Below are 27,775 nucleotides of genomic sequence, written 5' to 3' on the forward strand. Positions count from 1 at the left end.
TGAGTGAATAGATGGGTGGGTTGAAGAGTGGATGGATGGGTGAAAGGGTAGATGGATGAATAGTGGATGGATGAGTGAAAGGGTGGAAGGAGGGATGGATGAGTGAAATCATGGATGGAAGGATACATGGTGGATAGGTTTACAAATGGTTGAATATGTGTAGATATAGATGGGCACACAGATGGAAGGCCAGAATGAATGGTGAATTGACTGAATGATACATAAAAGAATGATGACACCTTGTAGCACCCATTATCTTAAGTAACATTTCCTATACATTGACTTTCACGTTTATATGAATCATTGTCTCGATATGATGTGTGTATGATGTAACGCACTCTGACACCCTGCCCTACATACTAGGGATGAGTAGCACTATAATAGAAATTAAATACACTTGAGAGACGGTCTTTGCGAAGATGAGGGGCACCATTGGAGGGTGGTAACAAGGCAAGACTGGCCCGACCCGGCATCGGGTGTTTCCCTGGGAGGCTGGAAAGCGGGGTGCAGTTTTGTTACTGGGGGCTGCCTTTGCAAGGTTCCTAATATATCCAGTAGTTTTCAATCAATGGAGCGAGATGCAAGTTTTGAATCATCTGAGGTAGCAAGCTGCGGGCATACTGAAAAACCGTGGAGTGCACGATTGTCTCAACCTAATATAAACTTATTTTGACTTGTACTTAATAGGTTGTCTATTTACTTAATTTTATACTATTGCACGACCTCCTCTGGTGTGTCTATAAAACGTCCCTTTTGTCCAGAAGTTTTGACCTGAATTTTGACTCTTTGTCCTGAATTATTACACTCACAGTCCTGAATTGGCACCCATGCCAGTTGGTCCCCCTAATTGCAAAAGGCCAGCGCTTCTGACAGACACAACAGTGGCAGGAGGTGGGATGGGCGGGGCCTGTGGAGCGCTGAGTAGGCTGCTCCCTGCACTCTATCCCGCAGCCGAGTGGGTCGGAGGTCACTGGTGCCCCGCAAGTCCTGGTAGCTGTCCGCAACACGCCTCTGACGTTCAAGGGACAAAAAGCCAAAACCAAAGTTCTTTTTTTTGGAGTAAATAAATACAAAATAACAAAAAGAATAACTTTTTGTGATAGTCCCCAACAATAATACACAGAATTGGGGTCAGGGAAGCTGACTTCATGCACTGGCGATGTAGCGATTTCATGGTCAAGGAGGCGAGAACCGTGTCATCTTAGAGAGCCCCGTCGATTGTGTGTGCCTGGGAGTATATGCAGAGCGGGTAGAAAGAACTACATTAACCAGCATGCCAAGGGACTGTCTAGCGGAGGTATAGGGCGTATCTTATATAAGCACCTCCCTCCCACTAGGAAGGTGCTTGTCAATCAATCCGGAGGTTGTTGGAATGGCGGATGGTGATCCCCGCCGGATTTCAGCTGGAAGATAAAAGTTTGCCGAAGAGTGGAACCCGTTTTGAATCCTGTCTCCTGAATCCTGACGACTTATGATAAGTACTGTGGCAATTGGAGAGCGGGATCGCCTCCGTTGCGAAAGTCGTATGTTCTTTGTTCGTACCATAGTTAGATAGGGACTGTGATTTATTGGTACATTTGCTATTGACATTCGTTGGACTTCGTCTCGTAATAGAAAGTACCTGTGTGCGAACGCGTCTGCTGTTTAAGACGTGTTTGCAGATACTCCGTACGCATCTAACAAGAGATGCGTTCTGGGATACGTTGTTTTTCTTTGTGAACCCTGACTGGATAGAGAACCTGAAAGAGATAGTGACTCATTTATTTCCACTTCCTTTTTTGACCCAAACCCAGGATTACTCGAACAGTGGTAGTGTTTGGCTTGTGATTTAACAGCCATCAAAGCTTGTTGTACTTTTACCGCTGTATTCAATGGCCAGGAACTGTTGTGTCGAGTGGATTTAGCCATTCTCCAGCTTCTTAAGACAGTGTTCAAATATAGTGCTGTCTGACCTGCAGGGGTTCCTTTGCCTGTTACTTACCGGCCTGGGTGGTGTGTGATTCTGGTGAGTGGTGGAATAGGGGTTTCGGAATATCTATGTTAATCTTTTACAAGGGAGGTTGTAACCATATTCTTTGCTCTTCCTCAACTCAGGTGGGACGTTCCTTCCTATCCTACGCAACACATTAACCAGACCCAGAGGGACCCCAGAGAATCCTCACTGCCTATTTTTTGTTTTATCCACTTACCCTTTCCCGACTGGGTACGCTTTCACACAGCGAGTGTTACCTTCGCTGTGGGATTCGTAGCTGGAAGGGACTGGGGAACTTAGCTTCTGACATCGTTTCTGCCGGACATCTTGAGCAAAGGTTAGTGGCGTATTGTATGCTTGCGCTGCGGCCAATCCACGACAGGCGAAATGGAGAACTGATCCTTGCTGAACCCAGTGGAAATCAATTACCTATGGAACATATTCTCAAGGAGTTATCACCAAGTTATCTGCACTTTATCACAGCCAAAGTCGCTATAAATCTAGCACCCTATTCCCAAGCTGGTGCTAACAGCCCATAGTACCAGTTTACCCGCGATAGCAGCCGCAAAAAACATCGCCACAGATGACCCCGGCAACTATCGCTAATGAGATGCAGAGTAGGCGTTCCCATGCAAAAAGCTGTGACAACACCACGTCGCAACATTCTCAGCCAGATCTGCGATGAGAACCCAAAACAGGCCAAAAGGCGCATTAGAAGCAGGAAATTAACACCTGCTCTGACCTGGTGTAAAGTAGGACCACAGCCTAGTGATAGTTTCCGGGGTCATCTTTGGCAATGCTTTTTGAGGATGCTATCACCTGAAAACTGGTGATATCGGCTGTTTGCACCAGCTTGTGAATGGGGCGGTAAATTTAATGCAACTTTGATGACTGTGGTAAAGTGCTGATAACTCAGTGATAGCTCCTTGAGAATATGCCCCCAAATGTACAGACCACACACTTCAACTCCACAATCTCACAACTCTGAGGATGCACACGTGACAAGCTCACATACAACATGCCAAACAACACGCACCACACAAGACAGCACAACTTACTGTTGGAACCTGGGCCAGACAGGCACAGAAGCCATCAACGACATGGCACCTCAGCCACACAATATCAGATTGTGGGAAGAGGTGGGGCCCAGGCATGTGCAAAGGAGGCAAGTGACCAATGCATGAGAATGTACACAATGCCAAGTGTGGCGTGGATTTGCTGGCCAAACAGCAGTATGCAGACCACGGACATGTCCTTGTCAACATATACCGCTGGTGTTTGGAGTGTAATGGACCGTGGACGCAACCATGTCACCCCAGCTAGTGGGGAAGATCGCGGAAATGTAGCTTGTTAGGTTTCCCCCGTGAGCGTGAGCGGAGTGGGCTGGCCCAGCGTACGACAGGCAAGCGTAGGGGTGTGAATAAAAAGCACATAGCTCTGGGCGTGGACCTCTTACAGAATGCCCAATGTCTCTGCCAGGGCGGCCCCCTCAGCCCGTCACGAGCGGTGGCGCCTGCGATCCTGTGCGCCTTCTGCACCACATGCCGCTGGTCTACGAACCCGTCTTGCCCATCCCTGTGCACCCAGGCCTCACTGCTCACCTGCCGACACCACCATGTGCCGGTGCAAGCTTTAAGCCCAAGGCACGCAAACCTGGTAACCAGCTAGGAACCATCACGGCCTCCACAAGCAAGGCCCGTAGTACTCCTTTCTCGTTGACGTACTCTACCGGCATACACAGCAGACTAGTAGGTCACATATTTGGAACTGAGTCTTGATTACAGAGAACATTATTTATAGTAGATTTTATGTCACTATACTCCCTTCGATGTGGTGCCACCAAGTCTGTGCATACCATTACAACCACACGTGTCTGTGGGCCCACGCGGACTACTGCCCTCGGCCTACGCTGCACCCGAGTAGGTCACACAATTGGAACTGAACATCGATACTTCAATGGCAGAGTACATATTATTGCACGCAAGGAGAGGTGTTGGAGGAAGACGCGTTGAAGTCAGGAGGAAAAAAGTATAATTGTTACCGAGGCGATCGAACACTACTGACAACTGCCCTGGTGTCACTAACTCTGTGCATCTCGAGCCAAAGACACATGGCTGTGGGCCACTGCTGACTGCTGCCTCCGGCCTACTCTGCAGTACAGTAGGTCACAAAGTCTTGATTTAGCAATGTCAAAGTTCATATCAGTGTACCGGCATCATCGCTGACTGCATTCCCTCTCAGCCTAGGTGCCACTAAGTATGTTCCACGACATTCATGGACACTCTCTGGTTGAACTTTGGTGACGTCTGTGTCTATGGACTAGGGGTAGTTTTCATCCTCATGTAGCTGATACCGAATTGATGGTGGCAACTAAGTATGGGCGGAAAATCCGTTCCGCTCGCAGATTTTGCGGATTTTCGGTAAATTCGCAATCCGCGAGATTCGCGAATTTCCCGCAAAATCCGCAAATCTGCGAGCAGCGGATTTTATGGCTTGCCCGCACTGTTCGCGTGAGTTCGCGGCTTCCCAGTTCAACTTCGCGCCCCGCGAATAAGCGCTAAATTGTAGAAATACGATCTTAGCAAAACTGAAACTACTTACCAGGTTCAAAAGTTCAAGCTCATCATTAGTAGCCATTTCCTGTAGTGCTTCCTGAGGGGCCCCTCCAGAGTTCAGTTGCCTACTTGCAACTATTATGTGACCCTGCTCTGACCCTCAGAATAGTTACACATATGCCACAAAGGTCCTGAATTACAGCTAAGGGAGACAAGCAGGAGCCAGGCTGGAAGTTTAAATCCAGTGACACATTAATCAGCCCCTAATTCATTATTGTCAGTTGGGGCAGGGCAGGTGTTGTAACTAATTTTGCAACAATGAAAGCACTTAGCAAGTGCAAAAGATCACTAATCAGGAAGCACTAAGGAAGCAGGTGCCAGCTAAAAAAATATTCTGTGACACATTAATCAGCCCCAAATTAATTCAGGTCACTTGAGGCAGGGAAGGTGTGCTTTGCTTTGCCACAATAATGTACACTGGACAACCAGAGGGTGCTGTGATGAAACAGAGGGTGGCATGGGTGGGTCAGAGGGTGGCATGAGTAGTCAGAGAGTGGCAGTGATGAAGAAGAGTGTCCCAAACAGGCTGGACACGTAGAAACAACGTGAAGTAGTGTGGCTCAAGTGAAGTAGTGTGGCTCACCGGTTAGAGGCGGCAGACCCGAGAGCAGAGGACGGCCCGGGACCAGGGTTCGATTCCCGGCGCGGCAGGTTTCTGGACCAGGGTCAGCGGACTCGATAATTCTCTCGCCTCGGTGCCCACTCCTCGCGGTCTCCTCCCCTTCTTGAAACCTCAACTGCGTCGATTAAAAAATACCGGAGTTGATCGGGTGAGCCCTGATGTTTGTCCTGGAAATGTCGAGCCACTGGGTAGTTTTGATCGCGTCCTGAGATTGCACACATGTGTTGGAGTATCCGTTTGTGGGCAGGTAGTTTGGCACTACCTACATACTGGAGACCACACGGACACTCCAACACATAGATGACAAACTCAGATTTGCAGGTTAACCACTTGGTAATGGGTGTTGGGCATTCACGGAAGGGACTTTGAAAATGGGTCCTATTGCTGCCGAACCGGCAAGCTTTACATTGGGGACAGGCCTTAAAGCCCTTCCTCAATGCCCCCCAAGTGGTGGAGACTACAGGTTCCAGGGTATTACTCACTAAAGCCCTTGCCATTGAAGGAGATCTGCGAAAAGTGATTTCTGGTTGACTAAGAAGATTATGTCCAATTACTGGATCACTTTGGACCAGATTCCAATTTTTGTAAAGGATTTTTCGCAGTGCCCCGTGCTGACGATTGAAGGTTAAAATCACTCGAGGGCAAGTATTTGTGGATTTACCTTTGGCCTGGCTATTTTCAGTGGTATTTCTAACCCTAGGGACAAGGGCCTCCTGTCTGCTTACAGAGTTAGATCGCTGGATAGCTTTAACTAAGCTGGTGTTGGAATAACCTCTGTCAAGGAAATTCCTGATGCGGAGCATTTCCCCGAAGGGAATACTCCGAATCAGATGTGCAGGGTGTTGGCTGTTGGAATGTACGATTGTATATATATATATCGAATTCAATTAACTCAGCAGCCGCCGAGCTCCGCTCTGCTTGAGCCTCTAGGCGAAGGCGGTTCGCGTGTAGGTTGCGAGCCTATATCTCAATTCACACTTGACGTTTCTTTCCTAGTCAAGAAACACACTGGGGCAAGACACCTACAAATGCTCTATCAGATATGATAGAAAAACTGAAACCTCCAGCAAGAAGCTGAAATTTAATTTCTTGTTTAAAATTCTTTAAAAAGGATTTTGATGTAAAATGCCCAATAATGAATATATGTTTACTTGAAAGCAGATGAGAAACTCTAAAGCCTAATGCATGTTGAAAGGCTGTGCATGAACTCGAACGAGAATTTGTTTATGTTTTCATTTGCATCTAATCACATTATGATTTGGCAGCGCTAGTCTGCTTTCTATGGTTATGCACTAAATGTCACATGTTAATTTAAAAACCCAACTTGAATGAAACACTTTCACTCGTGAGCAAGGGAGGTGAGCCCCTGAAACGCGTAGAGTTTTTTGTTGCCTTTATACTGCATTAAAGGCTATTTTTCAGCAAGAAGTGTTTGTGTGTTTCTTGACTAGGAAAGAAACGTCAAGGTTTGAATTGATATATATATATATATATATATAATTGACAGATATATACTATGCCGTTTTACAGTAATGAATTGAATATGAAAATGTTGGGCACTTGCCCTCAATTCTGTACTAATGCCGCTATGTTATTCGTACAGCGGCATGTGGAAAGTTTAATTATGCACATACCACTTTAAGCGCAAAGCCGCTCCCATGTTTCTGTGTATTTAAGGCCCTTGTCTGTTTCAATCAACGTCATGTGATCAAGCCTCGTTTGGAGGTGAAACGCGTTATGGCGGATGGCTGGTGGAATTATTGAATAAATCACCGAAAAAATCAGCACTAAATCTGGGCTCACTCTCGTTATTCTACATCTACTTGCGGAAAAGAATGGCGTTTTCTTTATATATATATATATATATATATATATATTCCTCTCCTTCCTGCTTCTCCAGGCACGGCACGCAGGACACAAAGACCACCACACAGTTCATCCAGTACCACAGGTCAGTTTATTATCGCCCTAGTTCTCCCTCTGGCATGACGCGTTTCGGGTATGGACTACCCTTGATCACATAACGCAACACTGATTAAAGAGACCTTTAAATACTCATTTTTTTCTCTTTGCTAAGCGCACCACGTGATTCATAAAAAGTGAAGATATACTTTAAGTGTAAGGCGAGTGGCTCTCCCATTTTTGTAAACACAGCACATATGGATAATTAAATGTTACGATCAAATGTACAGCCACTGTTTACATATAGTTATAACTGCATTAATGCATATGCGATAAAACAAGGACTGGAATTGTGCAAGTTTACAAATACAAATTACTGCGGCATAAGCTCTATCAATCTATACACTTGGAATAATTAAATAGCTTTACATCAACTCGGCAGTTCCACAGCACGACAGTTTCCTCAATGTATTTTTATTTTCATTTTTCTCTACACCAAGTGCAAAACAAAAGGACAGTCGCCGCGTTTCGGCTGATGCCTTCAACTGGACCATAAATCCACATAGTTAAAGAATTCACGGCACCATGAAAGAAAGGTATTCTTTTCATTATTTAACACACCATAGCACAAAAAATACGAACGGTCTATGCATTTCGGATCCCAGCCTTTAACTCGACCATAGAGTCCCTTCGTCTAGAGCATCCTCAAAGTGCTCATGTGCATTAACCCCTTATTGCTTTCCATTGCGATACATCACTAGACTGCTGGTCCCCATATTCTAGCAGTTGCAAATTTTGTCAGTCATTTTGAAGTGTACTTGTAAAGTACATACAATTTATTTATATATCTATATATTTCTTTGGGGTTGATTGTATTGTTCTACTTGTGTATTAGTACCTCTGTGTACATTATGGTGTGTATATTGTATGTTTTCCCATTTGCAGTCAATGGCTCCACCAACTTCTTTTCTTCAAGAACATGTTCTCAAGTTGAGGTTTTGGTTCATTTCTTTCCAGGCGTATTTAGGAGTTATGAATCAGGTGCACATTAAACGCGGCGTGCTATGCTGCCTAAAAACATATAATTTAAAAAAGCATGCGCTGTGCTTGACCGGCAGATCGCCCTCCCCCCGACGCAATACAGCACTCCCTGTGTGCAATTGTCCCTGCTCGCTGCCGCTCCTGTGGCTCGAGACCCCCTGCCTCGCTCGCCTGGTAATTTCCTTGTGCCTTCATTTCCTGTGTTGCTATTATCTTGAATTTTGTACTGTTATTTGCCCTTTTCTCTGTGCCCCTGTGCTTGCCCATGTTTGCCTTCTGTGCCCTGTCTCTTGGTCCGTTTGATTTGTGCCCTGTACTCTGCCCCTTGATTTCGGTGCCCTCGTGCCTGCCCCTCTTGCCTTCTGTGCCTTGTACTTTGTCCCGTGTTGACGGTGCCCCTCTGCCCGCTCTCCGCCCGTTTGTTCCTGCCATTTCCCTGCTGCTGTTTCCCCCGCAACCCCACCCCCCTGCTTACCCATTCGCTGCTTGCTCCCAGCTTCTCCTCCCTCCCACCTCCCCTTATATTGTGGCCGGTGCGCCAAAGGCATGGCTAAGGCAAGTCCGTCTGCGCCCGTCAGCGCCTGGACCGCACCCAGCGCCAGAACCCCAGGCTCCCGCAAACGCCACAACGCCCATCTCCGCTACCCATCCAGCACCTCCACGCACTCAACGCCAGACGATCACGCACCTGCTGCCTGGCCGCCCCGAAGCTCACCCAAGGACCCTTCTCCTGCCGGAACTGCAGCTTCACCAGCATCCGGCCCGCCAACCCATCGACCAAGAAAGAACCCAACTACCTGAGATGCATTCTTCTCAACACCCGCTCCGCCCACAAGCACACCGTTGAACTCTGGGACCTACTCGACTCAACCGCCCCAGACATAGCCTTCCTGACGGAGACCTGGCTGAAACCCTCCTTAGCACCCAACATCGCCATAGCCAAATCACCATAGCCAAGGCGATCGGAGACCACACCTACGGAGTAGGAGGAGGAATCGCCATCGTCAACAGGAATACACTCAAAATCTCGACCAACACTGACAACACCCTCAGCACCGCCGAAAAACTGCACTTCCAGATCCACACTGACCCCAACACCACCCACAGAGGAACAATTATCTACAGACACCCCCGGACCCTGACCACAGTTCAGCGACTCCATCGCCGACTTCGTCAGCACACACGCCCTCGCCTCCACGGACTACATCCTCCTCGGGGACCTGAACTTCCATCTCGAGAACAACAGCAGCACCAACTCCACCACCCAGATCGACAACCTCGCCAACCTCTGACTCAGACAACTCGTCACAACACCCACCCACTCTGCCGGCCACACGCTTGACCCCATTTTCTCCGCAAGCCCCCACGTCTCCTTCAACCACATCACCGAACTCCACTGGACCGACGACAGCTGCCTCCACTTCACCTTCCGGAAACACACCAAGCACCACCGCACCTAACAGATTCCTCGCCGCTGCTGGAGCAAAGTCACAGAAGACCAGCTAACCACCACCCTCGCCAGGAGCCCACCCGCCGACCCAACCGAACCTGCAACCTCAGACAGTGGACCGACACCTGCACCAACACCCTCGCCTCGTTCAAGAAACCCTCCAACAGCCACACCAACAAGAAAGCAAGCTGGTTCATAGAGGACCTCCAGGCCTCCAAGCAAACCTACCGAAAGCTAGAGAAGAACTGGCACCGTGAACGAACACCAGACAGCTACGCAGCCCACAAGAATGCCACCCGCAGACACCATCACCTCATCAGATCCGCCAACAGGGTCTCCTTTAATGACTGCCTAGAAAACAATGCACACAACAGCAAAGAGCTCTTCAACATCGTGAAGGTACTCTCCAACCCCAGCTCCAACCCCAACAACATCCCACCCTCGCAAGACCTGTGCGACTCGCTTGCCACCCACGACAGCTTTAACACCACGACCCCTCCAACCACCACTGAGACCCCCGCCCCCACGACCACCATCCGCACCAATAGCCTGCGCTCTTGGACCAACAGAAACGACGACAACACCATCAAAATCATGAACACCATCCACTCCGGATCTCCGTCAGACCCATGCCCACACCACAACTTCAACAAAGCCAGCACCGCCATTGCACCCCATCTACGGAAAACCATCAACATTTCCTTTGAGACAGCAACCTTCCCGGAGAGCTAGAAGCATGCCAAGATCCACGCCTTACTCAAGAAACTCAAGGCACAACCCAAGGACCTCAAGAACTGCCGGCCAATCTCCCTGCTCCCGTTCCCGGTGAAGGTCATCGAGAAGACCGGCAACAAACAACTGACCCGCTACCTCGAGGAGAACGGCATCCTGGACCCGTCCCAGTCCGGGTTCCACAGAAACCACAGCACCGACACTGCCTTCATCGCCACCACCGATGACATCAGGGCCCTGCTGGGCCCTGCTGGACAACGGAGAAACGGCGGACCTCATCCTCCTGGACCTGTCAGCCGCCTTCGACACGGTCTGCCACCGCACACTTCGCATACGCCTACACGATACCAGGATCTGAGAGAATGCCCTGGACTGGACCACCTCCTTCCTCTCCGGCAGAACACAGAGCGTCCGCCACCCCCCCTTCCACTCCAACCAGCGATGTTCTCTGCAAAAGGGCGATAACCTCGCTATCTCTGGAATTTTTATCACCCTGGAAAAACGCGTTGTTAATAACGCGCTACCAGGGCGATAAATTACAGAGATAGCCTGCGATAACAAAATTATCGCTAAGCACGGCCAGCATTAATTATTGCTGGCTGTTGATAATATGCCCCAAATTTTTTTTGAAGACATTATGTATTGCCCATAAATACGGAAACATCCGGAACTTTGGATCACAAATGTTTGGCATTCAGAAGAGCAGAATTCCTGATAAGCCATCCGTCTTCATGGCCAGAACAATTGCAAAAAAATAATGAAAATGATATGGTGTAAAAAAAAGTTAACAATTTTGCATCATTTAACTATTTCAAGTCTGAAATAGACAAAAGCGCCAAATCACAACTGTGATTTATACTGTGTCCTACAACTCAACTATCAACTAGCCCTAAAGGTGCAGAGTTGAAGATTTAGATCAGGTCTAGTATGTTGTCCATATTTAACTACTAAAATCTGGTACATTCCAAAGCAGCTCCAGACATTGCAAATAGTGTGACCAACTATCTGTATATTTCACAGACTGTCCGTAATTTGGACCTCACGTGCGTTGTCAGTGAGGATCCTTTTTACGGACGCCTTTTGTCTGTAATTATGGCCATTACAGGGAGCCGCACTGCTCCCCTGCCAGAAGCCTTAGCCCCCTGATGGGGCCGCCTCACACTCCTCTGAGCACAAGAGCAGCCCCACCCTGCTCATTGTCATTCTGTATGCGGCTGATGATTGCCACATACAGAATGACAATGGGCCAGTCTCAACTGTTAAAGCATGTGGTGGCCTCCTCCTGCCTCAGAGTACAGCAGGGCATTCTGTTAGATGGATAAAAAGTAAAACACCCATGCTGCAACCAGAGAATACAATTTATATAAAGACGCCTGCGAAATAAGTAAAAAAGAATGGTTTATAGTTCTTTCACTGCCTCATCATTTTAGAACTGACGCATTTTCAATATTATATTCAACAAAGCCATATTTGCTGCTTTTTTATTTTAAGCAACTAACAACCATTGACAAAGCCAATAGTCCTGGCTTGTTGTTGGTGTAATGATACTTGCTGTAATATAATCTGGGTGCAATGACAAAAACAAGATAATACCAGTCGACGGAATACTATGCTAAGCACAGATTTTTAGCCTAGATGTTCTAAGCCACGCCCTTAATTACATCGAACACTGCCTTTGAAGAGACCCCCAGCTTTTTTACCCCACTTAAGGCCCTGGAAACAACAATATGTCATAGTCACCTCATGTTCTGGCACTGTGCATCATGCATGATTCATGACTTCTACGTTTTCAGATTGCCTATGTGTAGGGGCATAGTGAACGCTCCCCACCCCACCCCTTGCTTTAGGAACTACAGCAAGGTGAAGTTCTTGATGGGCCTCTTCTGTCTGCAACTCTGCAGACAAAGGCACAGCTTATAATGTGAAAAGGTGGGTGAGTAAATAAGTGAAGGAATGTGTGAATGGCTGGATGGATTAGTGAAAGGATGAATGAAAGGGTGAATGGATAGATAATGAAAGAAAGGATGGATGAGTGAGTGAGCGAGTGGAAGGATGGATGAGAGAAAGTGTAAATAGATGGATTTATGGGTAGAAAGGTAGATGGATGGGTAAAGGGTGGATGGGTGAGTGAAAGGATGGATGGATGAGTGAAAGGGTAAATAATGGGCGAGTGACTTGGTGGATGGATGAGTGAAAGGATGGATGGATTGATGAATTGATAAGTGAAAGAGCGAAGGGATGGATGAGTAAAAGGGTGGATGTGAGGATTGATGAGTGAGTGAAAGGGGGTAGATGGTTGAAAAGAATGCATAGATGAGTGAGGAAGTGAAAGGGTGGATGGATGAGAGAACGGATGGATGGATGAGTGAAAGGATGGATGAGTAATAGGGTCAATGGATGGATTCATGAATGGATGAGTAGATGGGTGGGTAGAAGGATGGATGGATAAGTGAAAGGGGATGGAGAGAGAAAGGGAAGATGAATGACTGAAATGGTGAATGGGTTGAAGGATAAGTTACTGGGTGGATGGATGAGTGAGTGAAAGGATGGCTGGATGGGTGAAAGGGTAAATGGCTAGATGGATGAGTGAATAGATGGGTGGGTTGAAGAGTGGATGGATGGGTGAAAGGGTAGATGGATGAATAGTGGATGGATGAGTGAAAGGGTGGAAGGAGGGATGGATGAGTGAAATCATGGATGGAAGGATACATGGTGGATAGGTTTACAAATGGTTGAATATGTGTAGATATAGATGGGCACACAGATGGAAGGCCAGAATGAATGGTGAATTGACTGAATGATACATAAAAGAATGATGACACCTTGTAGCACCCATTATCTTAAGTAACATTTCCTATACATTGACTTTCACGTTTATATGAATCATTGTCTCGATATGATGTGTGTATGATGTAACGCACTCTGACACCCTGCCCTACATACTAGGGATGAGTAGCACTATAATAGAAATTAAATACACTTGAGAGACGGTCTTTGCGAAGATGAGGGGCACCATTGGAGGGTGGTAACAAGGCAAGACTGGCCCGACCCGGCATCGGGTGTTTCCCTGGGAGGCTGGAAAGCGGGGTGCAGTTTTGTTACTGGGGGCTGCCTTTGCAAGGTTCCTAATATATCCAGTAGTTTTCAATCAATGGAGCGAGATGCAAGTTTTGAATCATCTGAGGTAGCAAGCTGCGGGCATACTGAAAAACCGTGGAGTGCACGATTGTCTCAACCTAATATAAACTTATTTTGACTTGTACTTAATAGGTTGTCTATTTACTTAATTTTATACTATTGCACGACCTCCTCTGGTGTGTCTATAAAACGTCCCTTTTGTCCAGAAGTTTTGACCTGAATTTTGACTCTTTGTCCTGAATTATTACACTCACAGTCCTGAATTGGCACCCATGCCAGTTGGTCCCCCTAATTGCAAAAGGCCAGCGCTTCTGACAGACACAACAGTGGCAGGAGGTGGGATGGGCGGGGCCTGTGGAGCGCTGAGTAGGCTGCTCCCTGCACTCTATCCCGCAGCCGAGTGGGTCGGAGGTCACTGGTGCCCCGCAAGTCCTGGTAGCTGTCCGCAACACGCCTCTGACGTTCAAGGGACAAAAAGCCAAAACCAAAGTTCTTTTTTTTGGAGTAAATAAATACAAAATAACAAAAAGAATAACTTTTTGTGATAGTCCCCAACAATAATACACAGAATTGGGGTCAGGGAAGCTGACTTCATGCACTGGCGATGTAGCGATTTCATGGTCAAGGAGGCGAGAACCGTGTCATCTTAGAGAGCCCCGTCGATTGTGTGTGCCTGGGAGTATATGCAGAGCGGGTAGAAAGAACTACATTAACCAGCATGCCAAGGGACTGTCTAGCGGAGGTATAGGGCGTATCTTATATAAGCACCTCCCTCCCACTAGGAAGGTGCTTGTCAATCAATCCGGAGGTTGTTGGAATGGCGGATGGTGATCCCCGCCGGATTTCAGCTGGAAGATAAAAGTTTGCCGAAGAGTGGAACCCGTTTTGAATCCTGTCTCCTGAATCCTGACGACTTATGATAAGTACTGTGGCAATTGGAGAGCGGGATCGCCTCCGTTGCGAAAGTCGTATGTTCTTTGTTCGTACCATAGTTAGATAGGGACTGTGATTTATTGGTACATTTGCTATTGACATTCGTTGGACTTCGTCTCGTAATAGAAAGTACCTGTGTGCGAACGCGTCTGCTGTTTAAGACGTGTTTGCAGATACTCCGTACGCATCTAACAAGAGATGCGTTCTGGGATACGTTGTTTTTCTTTGTGAACCCTGACTGGATAGAGAACCTGAAAGAGATAGTGACTCATTTATTTCCACTTCCTTTTTTGACCCAAACCCAGGATTACTCGAACAGTGGTAGTGTTTGGCTTGTGATTTAACAGCCATCAAAGCTTGTTGTACTTTTACCGCTGTATTCAATGGCCAGGAACTGTTGTGTCGAGTGGATTTAGCCATTCTCCAGCTTCTTAAGACAGTGTTCAAATATAGTGCTGTCTGACCTGCAGGGGTTCCTTTGCCTGTTACTTACCGGCCTGGGTGGTGTGTGATTCTGGTGAGTGGTGGAATAGGGGTTTCGGAATATCTATGTTAATCTTTTACAAGGGAGGTTGTAACCATATTCTTTGCTCTTCCTCAACTCAGGTGGGACGTTCCTTCCTATCCTACGCAACACATTAACCAGACCCAGAGGGACCCCAGAGAATCCTCACTGCCTATTTTTTGTTTTATCCACTTACCCTTTCCCGACTGGGTACGCTTTCACACAGCGAGTGTTACCTTCGCTGTGGGATTCGTAGCTGGAAGGGACTGGGGAACTTAGCTTCTGACATCGTTTCTGCCGGACATCTTGAGCAAAGGTTAGTGGCGTATTGTATGCTTGCGCTGCGGCCAATCCACGACAGGCGAAATGGAGAACTGATCCTTGCTGAACCCAGTGGAAATCAATTACCTATGGAACATATTCTCAAGGAGTTATCACCAAGTTATCTGCACTTTATCACAGCCAAAGTCGCTATAAATCTAGCACCCTATTCCCAAGCTGGTGCTAACAGCCCATAGTACCAGTTTACCCGCGATAGCAGCCGCAAAAAACATCGCCACAGATGACCCCGGCAACTATCGCTAATGAGATGCAGAGTAGGCGTTCCCATGCAAAAAGCTGTGACAACACCACGTCGCAACATTCTCAGCCAGATCTGCGATGAGAACCCAAAACAGGCCAAAAGGCGCATTAGAAGCAGGAAATTAACACCTGCTCTGACCTGGTGTAAAGTAGGACCACAGCCTAGTGATAGTTTCCGGGGTCATCTTTGGCAATGCTTTTTGAGGATGCTATCACCTGAAAACTGGTGATATCGGCTGTTTGCACCAGCTTGTGAATGGGGCGGTAAATTTAATGCAACTTTGATGACTGTGGTAAAGTGCTGATAACTCAGTGATAGCTCCTTGAGAATATGCCCCCAAATGTACAGACCACACACTTCAACTCCACAATCTCACAACTCTGAGGATGCACACGTGACAAGCTCACATACAACATGCCAAACAACACGCACCACACAAGACAGCACAACTTACTGTTGGAACCTGGGCCAGACAGGCACAGAAGCCATCAACGACATGGCACCTCAGCCACACAATATCAGATTGTGGGAAGAGGTGGGGCCCAGGCATGTGCAAAGGAGGCAAGTGACCAATGCATGAGAATGTACACAATGCCAAGTGTGGCGTGGATTTGCTGGCCAAACAGCAGTATGCAGACCACGGACATGTCCTTGTCAACATATACCGCTGGTGTTTGGAGTGTAATGGACCGTGGACGCAACCATGTCACCCCAGCTAGTGGGGAAGATCGCGGAAATGTAGCTTGTTAGGTTTCCCCCGTGAGCGTGAGCGGAGTGGGCTGGCCCAGCGTACGACAGGCAAGCGTAGGGGTGTGAATAAAAAGCACATAGCTCTGGGCGTGGACCTCTTACAGAATGCCCAATGTCTCTGCCAGGGCGGCCCCCTCAGCCCGTCACGAGCGGTGGCGCCTGCGATCCTGTGCGCCTTCTGCACCACATGCCGCTGGTCTACGAACCCGTCTTGCCCATCCCTGTGCACCCAGGCCTCACTGCTCACCTGCCGACACCACCATGTGCCGGTGCAAGCTTTAAGCCCAAGGCACGCAAACCTGGTAACCAGCTAGGAACCATCACGGCCTCCACAAGCAAGGCCCGTAGTACTCCTTTCTCGTTGACGTACTCTACCGGCATACACAGCAGACTAGTAGGTCACATATTTGGAACTGAGTCTTGATTACAGAGAACATTATTTATAGTAGATTTTATGTCACTATACTCCCTTCGATGTGGTGCCACCAAGTCTGTGCATACCATTACAACCACACGTGTCTGTGGGCCCACGCGGACTACTGCCCTCGGCCTACGCTGCACCCGAGTAGGTCACACAATTGGAACTGAACATCGATACTTCAATGGCAGAGTACATATTATTGCACGCAAGGAGAGGTGTTGGAGGAAGACGCGTTGAAGTCAGGAGGAAAAAAGTATAATTGTTACCGAGGCGATCGAACACTACTGACAACTGCCCTGGTGTCACTAACTCTGTGCATCTCGAGCCAAAGACACATGGCTGTGGGCCACTGCTGACTGCTGCCTCCGGCCTACTCTGCGGTACAGTAGGTCACAAAGTCTTGATTTAGCAATGTCAAAGTTCATATCAGTGTACCGGCATCATCGCTGACTGCATTCCCTCTCAGCCTAGGTGCCACTAAGTATGTTCCACGACATTCATGGACACTCTCTGGTTGAACTTTGGTGACGTCTGTGTCTATGGACTGGGGGTAGTTTTCATCCTCATGTAGCTGATACCGAATTGATGGTGGCAACTAAGTATGGGCGGAAAATCCGTTCCGCTCGCAGATTTTGCGGATTTTCGGTAAATTCGCAATCCGCGAGATTCGCGAATTTCCCGCAAAATCCGCAAATCTGCGAGCAGCGGATTTTATGGCTTGCCCGCACTGTTCGCGTGAGTTCGCGGCTTCCCAGTTCAACTTCGCGCCCCGCGAATAAGCGCTAAATTGTAGAAATACGATCTTAGCAAAACTGAAACTACTTACCAGGTTCAAAAGTTCAAGCTCATCATTAGTAGCCATTTCCTGTAGTGCTTCCTGAGGGGCCCCTCCAGAGTTCAGTTGCCTACTTGCAACTATTATGTGACCCTGCTCTGACCCTCAGAATAGTTACACATATGCCACAAAGGTCCTGAATTACAGCTAAGGGAGACAAGCAGGAGCCAGGCTGGAAGTTTAAATCCAGTGACACATTAATCAGCCCCTAATTCATTATTGTCAGTTGGGGCAGGGCAGGTGTTGTAACTAATTTTGCAACAATGAAAGCACTTAGCAAGTGCAAAAGATCACTAATCAGGAAGCACTAAGGAAGCAGGTGCCAGCTAAAAAAATATTCTGTGACACATTAATCAGCCCCAAATTAATTCAGGTCACTTGAGGCAGGGAAGGTGTGCTTTGCTTTGCCACAATAATGTACACTGGACAACCAGAGGGTGCTGTGATGAAACAGAGGGTGGCATGGGTGGGTCAGAGGGTGGCATGAGTAGTCAGAGAGTGGCAGTGATGAAGAAGAGTGTCCCAAACAGGCTGGACACGTAGAAACAACGTGAAGTAGTGTGGCTCAAGTGAAGTAGTGTGGCTCACCGGTTAGAGGCGGCAGACCCGAGAGCAGAGGACGGCCCGGGACCAGGGTTCGATTCCCGGCGCGGCAGGTTTCTGGACCAGGGTCAGCGGACTCGATAATTCTCTCGCCTCGGTGCCCACTCTGATCAGCGATCACACTCGGCAACTCTGGGCATTAGCTTGCCTCATCTTCACTAACGGCCCCACCAGACCGCCGGGGAGGCCTGGTCTCACCCTGGAGATACCCATTAAGGGACCATCTCTCAGGGAAGCCAGGAAGGGTTTCGCAGAGGTCGAAGCGCCTTGGGACCCTCCGGGTAAGTAGTGCGCTATATAAATGCCTATACAAACAACAAGTTTGCAAAACTTGCGACCCGGCAGGTAAGTTCACGTTTGCGAAATTGTACAAAACCCTCGCGAACTGGCAGAAACCCGCGCGAACACAAAAAAAATCCGCAAATTCGCGAGAATTCGCGGATTTTGCGGATTGCGAGTTCGCAAATCCGCAAAATTCGCGAACGCGAGATTCGCAAAATTCGCCCATGCTTAGTGGCAACGATGCTGTAGCATTCCACTCCTACATTTGCTGCTTCCGGATAGCTATTGTCCTCTGCAACATGCCCTGGAGGACACCTTCCACTGTTCCCCCTGAGCCTCTGCTACAGTCCTCATGGACATCGTTGAGGACCCGCTCAGTCTGCGTGGCCCTACCTCAGTTGACTGCAAGTCACTGTCCCGTGGCGGTGTGCCTGTGCCGGCGGCTGTGCATCCGGGGCCACTAACCCTGTGCAGCTCAAGACAGGAACCCTGTCAGAATGAATATTGGATGGCCTCGGAAACAATGGCCTTGGGGTCGCCAACGCCATGTGTCTGTGGCCCTGTGCTGTCCGCTACCTCCAGCCTCAACTGCAGTCCATCTGGGCTCACACATCCACTTGAGTCCTGACCGGCCCGGACGTGGCATCACCGCAGGAGGCACACGCCACCATTGGCAGTACCACCTCCAACCACCATCTGCCAGAGTCGATACAGTGGTACTGGAAGACTGACGGTGTTGCTCACACCTGTCATGGATGCCATCATCTGCCTGATACCTTGCTCAGCACTCCAGGTGCCACTGACTCAGTGCACCGCAAACCATGGACCGTTACTGATTGAGTTTTGTGCTGTGGAGAGGTTGCGCAGCAATGTCACCTCAAGCAGTGTGGTAGACCTGGGACGTTGATGAGGAAGATGATGCAGGTCTAACACACCCTACTGCATCTGCATCAGGAATATCTTGAAAGCACACTATCCTAGACATTTTCTTCACATGAGCACACTCAGCTCTAGTGCTCCACCCTCAGTGCACTGCAACTCACGGAAACTTATGTGTGCATATTGGGTAACCTCTTTACTTCCTCCGGCTCCCTCCATGTAGCTCAGCAGTTGACTTTGTTTTGCTGGTGTTCTCTGTTTCCGTTTCAATGGTGTCCACTGTTTGAGTTGTTGCCAGCACTAACCACTCTGTGAGGGCTGGCTTACACTCACCACACACACATACAGCACAGGCATCACTGTGCATGTGGCCCTGCCAATAAAGGGGCCGGGTGCACATGCCCGTAACCAGTTCGACATAGTATCTGCATGTGTCCCTGTGGTCCTGTTGTATGTATGAGGGCCCTGGGCCCTACGACATGACATTGTGCTGTGTAAAGTGGACGCAGCCATGTAACCGAAGGAAGCTCATTCGACCTTGGACATGTAGCTTTGTCGTCACCCACTCAACCACCCACTCAATACGTTAGAGGAGTGGACTGGACTGTCGTATGCAGAGCCAACGTGGGTGTGTAACTGATATTTGGGGGCCCCTGGGCGTGGTTCTGTACTGCTAATGTGCAACTGCATGTGTCTCTGTGGCAGTGTGGGTCTTCTTTGTGGGATGTAGGTGGTCCCTGAACGGTATGAGACACCCACGTATGTGATCTAGCTCACCTTCCATGTGTTCGGACCCTACCCGCACCTGTACGGCCACCTCCTTTTGACTTTCTGACACCTGACATTGGGATGTCATGTGTGGGTCGGTGAGGTGAGGGTCGTGCTTGTGGGTGTTTCCTGCTGTGTGGTCTGTTGTAGGGGCTGTGTTTTCCTCTATGCAGCTTGGCTGCCCTGGTCCTAGTGGTGGATTGCGTGGGATGTCCAGGGGCTGTTGTAGGGCGGCGGTGTCGAAGGTGTGGTGGTCCTCTCCGGCATCACTGATGAGTGGTCTTCTCTGCTCTGCTGGAGGTGTTGTGTGTCCCTCTGCAATGTGAAGGGTAGATGCATGTTGATATTGTGTTGACATGTATGTTGGCGCATTGTTCTTGTTTACATGCAGCCTGTATGACAATGTGCATTGTGGCTTTTTGGGAGGTGCTGGATTTAGATGCGGGACAGTGGACATTTGGACTACATGACGGATGTGAGGTTGTACGCGTACATTTCCATTTCACAGTTTCCAGCTCTGTCAGATGTAGTTGGCCTTTTTCAGTGCGTGTGCGGAGCCAGTTGTGTCCTCTGCTCTGCAGTGTCGGGTTTGCGCATTGTGCCACAGTGTTGTCAATGTGGATGTGCTGTGATTGCTATGTGTGTGTGGTGCAGTGTGCCACGGGGATCAGGGACATGATCCTGGGTAATTGTGGGTGTGCAGTGTGCTACACATTGTTGTGCATGTGTGCCATTGTGCCCATCGTCCCCGTCCCCCCAGTCCCTGGTCGTTACTCACACTGTTGTTGTTGTGTCAGGTCCTCCCAAGCTGTGTCCGGACTCCCGACTCCTTGCACCGTCTTCACACTGATGACTGTGGCCTCCATTTCCTCCAGCCCCTCCTGTAGCGCAGGACTCCCACCTCCTCTTGGCCTCCTCCATTGGCCTCCTCGACACTCTGACTGCATTTACTATAGTATAATTGTGGGTCAGTTGATGGTAGTGGTCTGTCACCTCCGTGGTGCTGATCTGGTTTTCCTGCGGACTGCACCCTGTCTTCCTCTCCCTCTTCTCCTTGGCCTTCTCCGACCCCGTTGGGGCTTGTGGGGTTCGCGTTGGTCTCTGCGCTAGGTCAGGGTGCATCCATGTTGCTACGCACTTTGGATTGTTTCTGGTGTGTTGTTTTTGTAGCTTTTATAGTGCTTTCCCGCCAGGGATTTGCAGGCCTGCCACTGGCTTTTGTTTCTTTTTGTATTGCGATTAGCCTCATCGCAGCTTTTTTTGCGTTCGTATCAGGCGCGGTGGGTCCATTGGGGCGTGGGGGCGTAGCCCCACTAAGCCCGTAGCCCTACTAAAATTATTTTTATTTAAGTGAAAGAAAAATTGATCGCGAGCATTACAGGACACCGGACTGACTTTTCCGGAGCGCAGGGGGAGGAGTTGGGGGGGTGGGCTGGGCCTGCTGCAGCTTGAGTGACAGTCCACTCAGCTGCAGCAGTACTGCGCAAGCGAATTTCAGTGTAGCACCTAGCGCAAGCATGCGCAGATGCAGCCGTGCTGAAGTTCCCCTTAGAGAAAGTACCAGAGGACGGGCCGCAGCCTCGGGGTTTCAAAGGGAGAAAGGGCGAGCAGGCTGGTGCCCTCCTAGCCGCCAGGATTGGCTGGTCTAGTGCAGGACAGTCCCCCCTAGCCGCCAGGATTGGCTGGTCCAGTGCAGGCCAATCACGGTCTGACTTTGACTCCCGCCGTGTGACGTGTAGCCTGGCGTGCGCAGGCAGCAGCAGACCGTGTGTGACTCCCCCCGCCTCACCGTCACCGGCGTTACAGTACAGGTAAGGAAAGTTTACATTTTGTGCTAATGTTGTGTACTGTTTAAATTAACAAACACCCGTGGCCCGTTCACATCACAGGCCGGTAAGGAAGTCTCGGCGATCAGACTGACTGCCTGCCTGTGACAGTTACCTGAAAGAAATGTAAACGTGTGCATTTGGTTAATCTGCAAAGGGCGGTTTTGATTCTGGAACACTCAAATGCTCACGTTTACCTTTCTTTCAGGTAGCAGGCACCCTGGCCCAAAGGTTTGTTTCTTGATCTGCAGTCTGCCCCTTCCTCAGCTTCACAGCACAGGCCACCCCACTTCCACTGATGCGTTTCAAATTCAGAATGTATGCCTATTAACGTGAAGTTGGGAAACCTTTTTGCCAAACTAAAGTATGAGCAAGTCGTGCCCCTCAGATCTCGCCCACTTTGACCTCTGCTCTTCGTGAACAGCTTGCCTAGGCGCAAATAATTATCAATGCAGAACTTTTGCGAAGAAACATGTATATCATATGTGTTTTGTATGCATTCCTTGTACGTCTCTGTGATTGTGTGTTTATGTTTATGAATGAATCTGCGTAGGTATGCATGCAAAGTGAATGCGCATAGGTACCGGTGCTGACAGTTTGTATAAATGCATGTGGACTTCTCGTTCAAACTGCAGTTTGAGTTTTGCACAGATCATGCATCACTGATCGGTAGGGCATAGCTTTTCACGGTTAGAATATGATTGTGACTATCCATGTGTAGTGTGGGGTTTTCAGATATAGTTGGAACACAGATGTATATGCAAAGGGTATCAATGTATGGAGGGCGTATGAATCATGCACATAGTATACATGCTTGAGAGTATAGATGTCAGTGTTTAGGTTTGAGTTGGTATTTAGGCTACTGTTTATTCATGTATTGGTGTTATCTGTTAATTTGCTCAGGAATGTGTATTCTTGAAAAACACAGTTCTAGTTTGTGCATGTCGAAGTATGCATGGCTGTGCATGGAAAGAGGAAGGTGTTGTAAATCATGTACCTACGTGTCAATTCAACGATTGTCCTGATGCGTCCATGAAATGGTTTATTGAGGGATTGTTGTGGACCATTCTTTGCAACTCTGCGAACTGAGTAATAGGTGTCCAAGAATGGCAACAATCGCCATGTAATGTTGGGGTAATGGCTTATGTAATTAAATCTGATCTTCGTATAAATGCTGGCTGGCTTTCACATAGGCCTTAAAAGGCCTTCGCGTTGCTCTTTCTTCTTTAGTGCTTTGAAGTAACATTTGACAGACCCCCCCAGGATATTGCGGCATAGATTTGCAAATTTTGCGGCACACAAATTGAAATTTAGCGGCACAAAAATGAAAATTTAGCAGATTTATTGCGGCACTTTATTTTACTTGTAATCATTCCTTCTCAGACCTAAATCAATGGAACCTGTTTTGTCATAGTATTCCTCTTTGAAATAGGCATGTTTAAAGTTTCTGCAGCTCTACGAAAGCACAGCTCCAATCTACTAACCTTGTGGGAGAGGGCCATATTTCTCCCTGGGATGTTCTGGTGCACATGAGTGCCATGGGTGCAGTCACACAGCCCCCCTTCGCTCCATGGGTGCAGTCACACAGTCCCCCTTCGCTCCATGGGTGCAGTCACACAGCCCCCATTCGCTCTCTGGGCAGCTGCGGTGCGTCCATTGGGGCGTTGGGGCGTAGGGGCGTAGCCCCTCCAGCCACATGGACCCACCGTCGGCGTGCTTCGCGCATTAGCAATTTAGCAGCAATCCCATTCCCCTAATAATTTAAATTGCAATCCATCCGCCTGACCGCCGGGACAACCCTGGCGATTTCGGAGTGCGCAGGGGGGGGTGGCCTCAGCCTGCTGCAGCTTGAGTGACAGTCACTCAGTCACACCCTCAGGCTGCAGCAGACCAGTCCAGACCGTAGTGCAAGTTGGTGTAATACTTGCCCGCGCATGTGCACAGTTGTACATTCCCTTACAGAGCGTGACCAGAGGGTGCTGGTTTACCCGGCCGCAGCCCCCGGGGTTTACATGGGGCGACTGGGCGAGCAGCATATATGCCGCCCTAGCCAATCCTGGCGCTGCATGCAGCGCCATGATTGGCTGGTCCACTGCGCAGCATCGATCATTGGATGCCGCGCGTGGGGGTGACACACACTGCCTCAGCCGCACTGTTATGGCCAATTACTGTGTGACTTCATGTGAAGCCATGCAGTGATTGGCCATTATCGCCGGGATGCGTGCGCTGGCTGCTGTGAGTGTAGCGTGGTGACTCACTCCTGCGCGTCAATACAAGCGCGAGATAGGGAAACTTTGATAACCAGTAACCGGCCGCCATGTGCCCCTGCAGACAAGGTAAAGAAGGCTTACATTGTAATTGCAAAAGGTAGGGTAGAGCACCATCTGAGGCAGGCTAACTCCAAATGGCAGTCGAGCTAATTCTTTGCCGCCTCGCAACCACCGATTCTTCACCATGTTATGCTCACTGGCATTTTCCCTAGAAAGATTGCAGGAGGCAGGAATATTTACGCTGGAGCTCCTGCGCAGAGGATAGCCCAGTGTCACAGGACCCATCTCGCCTTCTGCAAGAGAAGCAGACTGTTACACTTAATTTAAAAACACACAGTATTTATTAATTTGTGTGCATTATCAGCGTCCGGTGGTTTACCGTCACAACAGGCCACTGAGGAAGGGTGTCCTAAAAGGGTGGGGAGAGCGGCCCATTAGCTGTCTCCACACGCCAGGTCTGTTAACACTTCTATAACACCGCTGTAAAAGGGTGTCACATCGCAAGCCACGAGTCATCATCACGTGTTCAATATAGATGCATCCAATATTCAGGATGGCTGCGGCCCTTGATATTGTGTAGTACCACAAGCGAATTTGAAACGGGTTTATGGCCAGGTCTGCATCTTTGGTTTTAACTGTTTTCCTCTTTGGAGTGCTATGCTAGTTGTTACCTGCTCTTGATGTGTGCACGACTGTCCCCAATTTTGTGGTATTGGGGTCTAGTTTGGTCTAATTACAAACAACTTGTTTATTCAAAGTTCTTTTTTAGAAATCTGAAGAGGTCGCGTCAGTGCGCTTCACATAAAACATAGCGCCAAGGACAACCGGAGGTGCTTTAAAAGAAATCTTTACAGTACTGATGTGTGTCACAGCACTGCCTGGCATCGAGGCATGGTGCTTACAGCATACATGTGCCAGGCATGCATGGTCGGGGGGTCATGCCAGCAGGAGAAGGACGGGTTCCGCCTAGCCCTAGACACAACTCGCAGAGGTGGGTTCCGGGGTTCCTGGGGGAGGGAGGGGGGTCTTCCAATCCGATTCTGGGGAGTTCTGGACGGTTTTAGCCGTCGCACTGATGGCTTGGTCTGTACTGTGACTGTCTGAGCTTGTGAGATTCTGAACTTGGGGTTCGAGATGCAGGAACGTCTGCTCCTAAGGCCTCTGCCCTCCCGAGAGGGTGAACAGCTCAGACAGGTAAGTGCCTGTGCCATCCTGTGGTAAAGGAAAATCCTTCCACAACTCTAGGCTCCTACACTGTCCAAAGACATGCCCCAGGGGTTGATAACCCTGACGGATGACTCACTTCACATTGGCCACTTACTGCCTACAGAAGGAATTCAGAGGTTTAAGTGTGGCAACACCTCCCTGTCCTTAGCACTTTGGTGCAACTTGTGAGTTCTTGCTCGGTGACTGGCATAGGCAACCTATGCTATATATTCTACCAACTGATCACTACTCTGAGGCCCACGGTATCAATCTCAATTAAAGCTGCATCTCGCGACTAGGTGACCACAGGAGAGGGGGTAAAATCGATACTTTTGCCCATTTGCAAGAACATTACAAAATGGCGCCCACTGAACTGTTTCACTATATACAGATTAAACACGCACTGGTGGCGGTCAATCCACGTGATACGACTCTCCCAGAGGCCTCCTCATTAGAGGACAGACGCCTGACGGAGTATTTAGATAAACAAGCATTTGCAATGCAATAGGTCTCGCATTAGGAAAGTTTGAGCTATTGGTATTGGAAATGACAAATTTGTTATTTATATGTTGGTTTTGAAAATAGCGAAATGAATAGCTTTGTCATTTACAATGCCAATAGATTTAACTTTCGCAAATGTGACACCTATAGCATTTGTAATGCAATATGTGTTGTATTTACATGACTTAGATGTATTGATATTACAAATAGCAATGGCTTTTAATTTTTTTATAATTAATACGTTAATAAAAGTTATTGTAATTTATAATGGCAATAGCTTAAACTTTTGTAAATAACTTTTGTGAAGGTTATTTATGTTCAGTGTATTTTATTGTGACACAAATCCAAGAACAGAAGTGAAATATTACCATCTTTTGGTGACATTTGTAATATAGCTTGAAACATTGAGAGAACATATTTGAACCAGTTGTTGTTGAATGGTTGCACAGATTGATGCTGTGGTGGCACTTGAGTCTTGGTTACCTGGTAGCGCCTTAGTTTGCAGCTCTGCAGCATTACTCAGGCCAGGAGTAAACGCCCCAGCACCCAGGCCAGGACTAAACGCCCCAGCTCTTCTGCTGCAGCTTTGGCAGACTTGTCAGACCGCATGAAATGTATATGTAAATCATTAAGGAAGAGGTGCTTTGGTGGGGCCCCTTCACTCGTTTTTTGGTCCTGTCTACAATTACAATACATAAATACAGATTTCTAAGTATGCTTTCACCAAATCAGCTTGTTGTTTTCACAAGGTTTAAAACACCTGTGCCCTGCAAATGGTTTGAAATAAAGGAGATGAAAGAAGTTAATTTGTTCGTTGTGTTTTGCTCGGCCCATCACTAAATAGGTTTTCCATGCGCTCTGCTCCCTTAATTATCACACTGAATGAGTTGCTATTTTCATCATGTGGCTGAACCTGTATTCTGTGTGTAGCAAAGGGGTGCTATGCTGTCGGAAACCTTGCTGAAGCTGATAAGCTGGAGGGTACTTTTAATGCCAATATCGGAGTCTGTAATAGGACGGAATGTATGAAGCTCTGTGGTTATACTGAATAGGCAGCTACCTATGTTATGCCACCTATTAATGTAATAACTGCACTTTCACAATTGCTTTATTAACCTTCCTGCTTTCTCAAATTTGCTTGAACGTGCACGATTTTTCCCCTTTTAACTAGCTGGAGACCCTTGTGGTTGTTTAAAGATTTAAGATCAGCCTGTAACTCAGTCTTGAGCTGGGTGGGTGACCTCGATTACAAAGTGACTGTGCCAGATGTCCCATTATGACCCCTTTTTCCTGTCTCCCCTTCAGACGCAGAGGGCATAAAACTGAGGGGTGCTCAACCCTGCCCAAAAACTGAGGGGTGACCCTAAGAGCACATCTGCCATCCAATCAGGGGTGGGATGCTTTGGTGTGCTGGTCTGGTTTTCTGGGTGCATTGGCTCAAGTTTTTCCCATGTAATTGATTTGGTGTCTTGGTAAGTTGCTTTTATGTGAATGTCTGACTTATGACTGCACATTCCTTTCAGTGTGCACTTGCTTCAGTTTACTTTTTGAGTCACTGTCTAGTTTGCTGGATGTATTGCTTTCATTTTTCTTTCATTAAACTGTTTGACTTGCTTGGTGCTTTTATGTTGGTGCCTGCATGCTGAAGTGTACTCTACTTCAGTTTAAATGTATGTGACTGGCCTGTTGACTAGCACCCTGCTTTCAAAGTGAAGGTTCACAGGTTCACACTTGCTTTAGTTTACTTTTGTATGGTTGACTGCATGCACTGTTTTGCTGGATGCATTGCTTTAAGTTACTACTTGATGCATTGCTTTCAGTTTGCTTTCAAGTAATTGCCTCTCATTTTCCTAATGCTTTCTGAGGGCTGTTTCCCAACTGCTGTGCAACTTCTTCTACTCTTAGAGCTGAGATTTTCATGAAAGTCTTATAGTCTGAATT

The sequence above is a fragment of the Lissotriton vulgaris genome, chromosome 1_1 (genome assembly GCF_964263255.1).
Source record: "Lissotriton vulgaris chromosome 1_1, aLisVul1.2, whole genome shotgun sequence".
In the NCBI taxonomy this organism is placed as follows: domain Eukaryota; kingdom Metazoa; phylum Chordata; class Amphibia; order Caudata; family Salamandridae; genus Lissotriton; species Lissotriton vulgaris.